This window comes from Cyprinodon variegatus, unplaced genomic scaffold (genome assembly GCF_000732505.1).
Source record: "Cyprinodon variegatus isolate N-32 unplaced genomic scaffold, C_variegatus-1.0 Scaffold720, whole genome shotgun sequence".
Classification (NCBI taxonomy): domain Eukaryota; kingdom Metazoa; phylum Chordata; class Actinopteri; order Cyprinodontiformes; family Cyprinodontidae; genus Cyprinodon; species Cyprinodon variegatus.
This window is the reverse complement of record NW_015151173.1, coordinates 235,717-243,657: the sequence shown is the minus strand read 5'-3', so window position 1 is coordinate 243,657 and position 7,941 is coordinate 235,717. Positions and strand designations below refer to the sequence as shown.

At 38.0% G+C, this 7,941-nt stretch overlaps 1 protein-coding gene across 1 annotated transcript in view; it reads right to left on the bottom strand.

Moving 5' to 3' along the window:
• Positions 1-673, bottom strand: part of LOC107097748 (ras-associated and pleckstrin homology domains-containing protein 1-like) — a 122,771-nt gene extending 122,098 nt beyond the window's left edge. Inside the window, exon 1 of the mRNA XM_015395028.1 lies at positions 476-673. The gene's annotated coding sequence lies outside the window, so the exon portion shown is untranslated. The remainder of the gene's footprint in view (positions 1-475) is intronic.
• Positions 674-7,941: the final 7,268 nt, after the last annotated feature.

Genomic DNA, 7,941 nt, shown 5'->3' with positions numbered 1-7,941 from the left:
GTGTGTGTGTGTGTGTGTGTGTGTGTGTGATGCTGCCAGGACGCCACGCCTTGCCTGTGTCAGCCAGCCCGGCCTCTGAGCCTCGGAGCTGCAGGCTGTCAGCCGGGCTTCCCGGCGAACATCCAGGCCGTTACGTTAGTGCGTCCATCCGCGGCCCCGCGGGGCCCAGGAGCCAAACAAACCCACATCCACACAATGAGCCACAGGGCTCCCAGGCAGCCGCGCATCTGCAGCCGCAACTCAGAGACATTAAATCAGCTGAGGTGAATGGGAGCCTTTTCTCCGTGCCCCCCTCCCTGCCTGTCCTTCCCCCGCATTCACACGCAGCCGCCCCGCCGCATTAATTGGCTTTTTTTTTTATTGCGGTGCTGTTAATTAAGATGAGGCTCTATGCGTTCGCAGCACAAAGCAGATCTGCAGCGTTCAGGTTGTTTCTGAAGGAAGGAGCAGAAGCTGGGATATGAAGGCTACTCACTGAGAGGGTCTGATCCAGAGGAGATTCCTGGGAGGAAAAACCCGCAGCCAGCAGCGGGGAGACGGAGCGCAGCTCTCCGCGGGGTGTTGCTCACAACTCCGGCGGGGATTTTCTGCCGGTTTGTTCACCGACTGCCCTTTTTCCCAGATATATCCCAGATCCTGGCGATTCCCCCTCTGCCTGCCTGCCAGCCACACTCTGCGAGGCTACAAGCTGAACAAAGGGAGCCGGCAGGATCCGCGCGAGACTACCAAAATAAAAGCTGCACCCTGTAAACATCTGAGAGTCATTTCCATTTCAGCAACAACCCAGTGCACCTAAAGGGGGAAACATGGCATGATTGAACTCTAAAATCCTAATCTCACGAACACTGACGAAAGAAATAAAGAAAACCCCCCACAGCATTATAGGTACTTCACTGTACTTTAGAATGGCCATGAGACACTTCTCCACATCTTCTTTGCTTAATAACAAACTAAACATGAATGTTTATTAAAAAAAAGATCTAAATCTGAGTTTCAATTGACGAAAATCCTCCCAGAAGATTATAAAAGCTCATCATATTATTTACTGTGATCAGACAGAGAAGGTTTGTGATCATAACCAGGCATGATCACCTAGAGAGGTTCTGTTTAACTGCCTTATTCTCCTGTCTGTCTTATCAACGATAATATAATACAGGAAGGAGGTCAGTGACTCATCATATCCTAGAGAAATGAGAGCTTTAAATATTAAAAAATCCTGATCAACCTCAGAAAATGTAAAGAAAAAAAGGTACCTGACTTCTTTAAATTATCATTAATTTGCTACAAACGATGGTGCAACAATAGTCTTTGATAAAATGGTTCGGGGAACTAAATAGAGTTTAATACAAAATAAGACAAGTTGATCTATATAAATTTACTCATTCATTGAGTATTTTATAACGGAGTTGAATCTTTTTAATTTCCGTTTTTTTGAACACTAACTTAACACATTTTTTATTTCCAATCCGGATCCCAAAAACCGCCTCGTCTCCCATCCTGCCCATCCCAGAAATTAGCCTCAGCCAATCAGCCTTCATTAAGTCACCTATTCTATTCTATTCTATTCTATTCTATTCTATTCTATTCTATTCTATTCTAATGATATATGCATTGTGTGTAAGACAAGAGGTAAAGTCAGAATCTGGTCCATTTTCTAATTTCTTATTAAGTTAAAGCCTGACCTCTAGTGGTAGGTTAAAGTATTACAGATACTTTTGTGCCCCCAGGTCCAGCTTTTTATTATTCTCATATGTAGATACTTTTCTGTTTTGTTTGTTTGTATTATTATTATTTTTTTTTTTTTTTTTTTNTTTTTTTTTTTTTTGCTCGGTTTCTATGTTTATTGTAAAAAAAAAAAAATTACCTTCGTTGCTTTTTTTTTAAAAATTTTTTCCAAAAAAAGAAAAAAAATTGAAACACTTTGTATGTCTTCATTTGGAAAATTCAAATATTTTTTCCAGTTTTTTTCTTTCTCAACTCAAACAGATATATAAATAAATTTAGAAAAAAAAGGAAACTTACCACTGATAATTATTTTGATATCTAGATATAGGTCTCTAATATGGAGGGTGCAAGGGCCAAAATAAAATAAGTACATAACTTATGAAATAGCTATTTCAATGTGCCATGTGTGTATTGAAAATGGAAATACATTAATTTTTTATAAACATATAACAAATTATTCTTCAGTGCTGGTAAGAGGGATTCAGAGTGAAACAATAAAGCAAATGAATTATGTCCTGGCTTCATTCTATGTGGCTCTCCATTGTTTACTTTCCTGATTTCTGTCGCACAAATGACATTATCATTGCTAAGCCACAGCTGCGGGGAGACGGAGGCTACACAGCTGTGGAGGGGTTAGACCAGCTTTTTCTGCCAACGAGAAGGAAGCCAAATGCCATTATTGAAAAACACACTTTAAAGTCCTATTTTCAATGGAAAAGAGGCTTTATTGACCCCCAAAATAATTATTTTCTCTTCTTAAAGAAAAATTGTGTCCAGTTTGATAAATTAAATGGCACATTTAAATTATTATTTCATAAGTATTTTTTTATTTTATTGTGACACTCGTCAAATCGTAGTGTGTGGTGTGAAACATGAACCTCCACCATATTCCAGTGTTTTGGAGCATTAAGCAGGTTGTGCCCTTATGTAGCCTTATCTTCCCAATAACTCTAACTAGCTCTATTTTTCTCTATTGATGAGTTTTAGGAGTGTCAGAACAATCTTTGTCTGAATTCAAAAGCACTCCACACTTTTCAGATGTCTCTTTTATACTTGAAAATTCTGTATCATTTACAGAATTAAATGAAACAGAAGATTAATGTGTTAATTAGAGACTTGATTGAAGTTTCATGGTCATATTATGGCAAAATCTCTGTGAAAATATCAGGATCAGCTAAGCCTCTGCAGCCTGATGTGTTACATTAAAACCAATGAAACTAATCAGAAGTTCCTGATCAGAGCAAATAATAAAAAATAAAAAAAAGTTCGGCACATAAGAAAAGGAAACAAATAATAATTTGTCCTTTAATTGCAATAGAAATGACAATGAAAAGTTTAAAAAGTTGGTTTCAGTTATTCTCACAGTTATTTGCAGGCAGTTGTCTGCTGCAGAAGGGTTTGTGGTTGAGAGGAAGGTAGAAAATGATTAAAGCAGTAATTCGAGCTGCAGGTTCACAGGCATGTGTGTGTGTTTGTGTGTAACCTTGAGTTTCATCATGTAGAAGAGGGACACCCCCTGTTGGCTCACAGATCGCTGATGGAAAAAGGAATTCAGTATCTCCACCCAGTCTGTTTCTGTTTGACTTATTTTCATCATAAAAAAATATTTAATCTGTATCACATATTTTTCCTTTCCAACCCACACCTCAGATGCTGCCTTTAAGCCGTGAACACTGGTTTATGCTCATTTCTTATCACATTTGAACCATTCTTCTTCTTCTTTTTTTTTTTTAATTAATTTTGCACTTGAGACCGGTGGGGTTGGGGGGGTTAGACATTTTCATAATCAGGGGCTTAGCCCACAAAATATTTCTAAGGATGCAGGAGACTTAGTACAGCAGAAAAAGTAAGAAGTTATTGCTGCATTCCACCTATTTGTTAAGATTTACTGCATATTAAATTAATTTTTACAACTGAATTTTTCAGAGAAATGTTATTTTCTGAGATTATTTAACTAAGAAGTAGACCTGAGTCTGGATGTCTTGTGCAGAAAAAGTTTAATACCGTAGTTGCAGGATCCGGAAACATGCAAAGACGTTGTGTATAAAGAACTATTGAATCACCATTTTTACCAGATTTTGTTCCACCTCTGTCTCTTCATTCTGGCCTGTTCTTCTATCTGTGTTGTCTCTCACTGTTTTTGCTGCATTCATACATAAACCAGAGCAAATTTCTGTTATCCAACGGTATATAATAACGTTAACAGACCCGTCTGCAGAAACAGATTAAAGTTTCAGGGGTGCAACCTTTAAGAACAAGTTTTTTCTTTTTTCCCGGGCTTAATTTCTCTGTGAATACTCCTTCAATGCTTAGAGAATAAAATATATCAATAAAATAGCAAAATAAAAAAGCTTTAAAAAACAAATTGTGTAATGCTGCGCTCATTCTAATGAGTCAAAAGTTGCAAATCAGTCTTAACATATACTCTGATAAACATGAATGATTCATACTAAAAGAGTTACCTACTACACCGCAGCAGCAGTCGGCCATGCACTGTTTTTCACACTTCCATGAGGAAAACAACTCAGGATTATTGCATCAGAAACAGAGGTGGGTAGTAACTAGTTACACTGACTCATTTACCGTCAAAAAAAAAAAAAAAAAAATTTTAGGAGTCATTTTACTGTTTTGTACTTTTAACTATTACCTAATTTATAATACGATAGTATCACTCTTCTTACTTTAGTAAAATTTCCAGCTAATCTATCCATTATGAGAGACGTCACTTAATGAAAACACACCTGTTTTAAACAAATAAAAGCGACACACTTTCTTCTTTTTTGTAATCAAAGGTTATTGGTTAAATGTTATTTACCATCTGCTCAGTCTCCCATTATGATCACTACACTGTAATTTAAATTATTCTTACATACTGTAACTTTTGATTTTGCGAAAGAAATGGTCATGACAAGTTTGTTTCCACTTTGCAGTTACGGTTGTTAGACAGTCTGCACTGCCAAATATGGAAATTTATATAAGTCCTTTTTTCTTCAAATGAGGTTACTTAGACACTTCAAAATAAGAAAAGCAATTACATTGTCTTATTTCAAGTGTATATTATCTGATTATCTTATTTTATGAGTAAAAAAACTAATTCAATTAGCAAATCGTCTTATTTATCTACTCAAACATATTATTTCAATTCAGTTTATTTCTATTTACAGTTCACCAGATCATACAGTCGATTTGATTAAAAGTTTTCTAAGAAAAACCAGTTAATTGCATCGACTCATTGACTCTGATGCAATCCCTCGCACTAAGCATGCTTGTAGCGACAGTGGGGAGGAAAAACTCCCTTTTAACAGGAAGAAACCTCCAGCAGAACCGGACTCAGAATCAGTACACATATGTAAATGTATATGTAAAAACATATATATTATATATGTTTTTATTTGTACAAATACAAATAAATATATATACAAAGTAAATAGAAATTTTTACAGTGTTTTTGCAGTGTTATGTCTTATTTATCTGCTCTGACTCCCGAATGAAGGAGATGATGGGAAGTGCACCGACATCCTGAGCTGTCTAAAGCCGGGCATTCACTATGAGATATTTTCAATCGCTGCACGCAGCTACAACTCAAACTGTACGACGAAACCGCAGGGTTTAAAAGATCACAGTTCACGATGTATGTTCTCACACTGTGTGACACAATGCTCTGATGCAACTACCTGCTCACAATCCAAAAACCACCTGTCGGACTCAGCACCGAGGGATGGGACTAGTCGAACTCGTCAATCTGGAAGAAGAATAAGAAGAACTCTCGTTTGCACATGCGCAGTGCTCAAAGTTCTGGTAAATCTGCTCGTAGCTCTGCTTCAACAGCAGGATTTGCGCACAACCACCACCGACTGAATTTCAAACATATTTGATTTTCTCCTGACCTTACGATTGCTGATTGGTAGGTGGTTGTAAGAGGCTGATAGCCCCTCTTACCCCCTATATACTGCATGACGCAGGATGTACGTTCAGGCTGAAAGCCAGCACGATCAAAAAAATCCTCACACGACTGAGAATCAGCCCAAAAAGTGCATAAAATAATTTTTATCTGTATCAAAAAACTACTAGAGTCAGAATATTCTAATTAAAAGACTTGAAACAGAACATCTAAACATAACAGCTCAACATCTTAATGATTTTTATGCACAGAGGAACCCTGATCTTGGTTCACTGACACTTTGTGCTGTCATTTGATTTTTTTACTCAAATTTTGCATAAAAGTTGCAAAATGTTGGAAAAACAAAACATTTTAAGAAAAATACAAAAGTTGTAAACTTGTGATGTGGAAGAGGCAGCTGCCTGAAGATGACAGGATGGAGCTACATGCAGGGCAAACCTGGAGGAAACATCTGCATGAATACACAATTACAACAGTTAAACATGGAAGTAGCAGCATCATGCTGTGGGGAAGAGTAGCAACTGCAACCAGCTGATGGGGCTGAAGGGTTTGTGTGGTCGGAGGCAGAGACTGGGGAGCAAAGTGGTTATCAGGAAACGCTTTGAGCTGAACCTGAGAGATAAACAGATATTTTTTTCAGTGATGAACTCGCTGTCCACTTCGCCACATCCTGACGTCATACGAGGACGTTTTGAAACTGGCAGCAGGGTCTGAATCTTGTCTGGAAGCAAAGACTTGCAGGAGAGCAGCTGTACTGTAATCCAGGCGATGCTGCCCACTGACTTTTCTCTCTGTCTTTGTTTTTGATACTTTCACTGCTTCCGTCTTTGGAAAGAGTCAGTGGAAACCAACGCCTCCGGGTACAGATATGAGAAAGCCCCCCCCAACCCCCCTCTTCCTTTGACATCATTATACTAGATCCAGCTGAGGTGCATATGTTTTATAGTAGCACACCTCTTACCTCATTTCCTGCCTCTGCAAATGTCTGCTGGAAGAGTGAAAGCGGTGACATGAGTGTGGGTGATACTGTGGTTTCTGATACCCTTAACCAATGTTTGGGTGTGCTGTGTTTGCCATGTCTGCAACCGTGCTATCATCTCAGCATGCATGCATGCACGTGTATTTAGCTACGTGATTTCATGATGCTGCATGGAATTGTGCTACAGTATTTTACAATTTTTTACAGGAAGTGTTTGTATCTGGTTTACATTCTGTCGTGCTGCTGCACAGAATCTGCTGAGACTGGAGTATGATCAGCAGGGGAATCACAGCAATGAGAAACGTTTCTTCTGCACAGATCATCACGAGTGTCTGGGCCTGGTGAATGGTGATGGTGGACTCATCACTACTGGAGCAGCTGCATGATGCTCGGGTAGGAACAGAAGAAACTGTTCACATAGCATTTTAACCGACACAACTTTCAGGATGACTGAGATCTTATGCAGTCTTAGCAATTAGCAAGAGTTTTTTTGATTTGCACAGCCTGGTGCAAGATAGCAAGGGCAGAATCTTAGTGTAGGATGCAATTTATCATCAGGTTATTTTACATTTCCCTGAGTTACAGTGCAAAAAGTTTTCTCAGATAACATCCAACTTCCAAGTTTTAAGTAAAAGTAAGACTGTACCAAACTAATCAAATCTATTGCAAGGAGGCTAAACAAAAACTGAAAAGCTGCAAAATAAATGTATGGGTGTGCACGCTGATATTTGGAGAAACACTTAAAGGTTCACTTTCTGCACCTGGTTTATCTTCAGTTTGCAGATGTAAGCATTTAGTTTACATCCCTCTAGATGAAGTAGAGAGTTTGGATAACAGATTTCTTCTAAATAAAAACTCCAGGTTTTGTTAAAAACATCCAAAACTGTGTGGAAAGATTGTATTACTGTCGGAGGATAACAAAGCTCAACTTTAGTGGGATTATTTTAAAAGTATTTGAATGGTACAAGAAAAACACAGCAAACAACAAAATAGTCTTACATTTTCTTTACTAAGCGTGCTTTTTTTGTATTTGGTTGTTTTTCTGTAACAGAATGAAATTCTGAAAAAAATTACCTACAAACTCCTTCCAGACTTGAACTGATTGTCCTGTCACATAAACCTGAGAACTTCAAAAAGTTCCTTGGACTTTTTTAATGTTAAGTTAGTAAAGTACCTCAGGTACTGTTTAATCATATTAACTTGTTATATTATTTAAATTAAGACATATTTCATAAAGATCATTGATTTGATGTTAGAAGAACCTGGATGGGCCCTTGGCTGGCCCCCTACAATTCCTTTTCAAACATCAGTATTTGTACTTCTGTACTCCACCAGT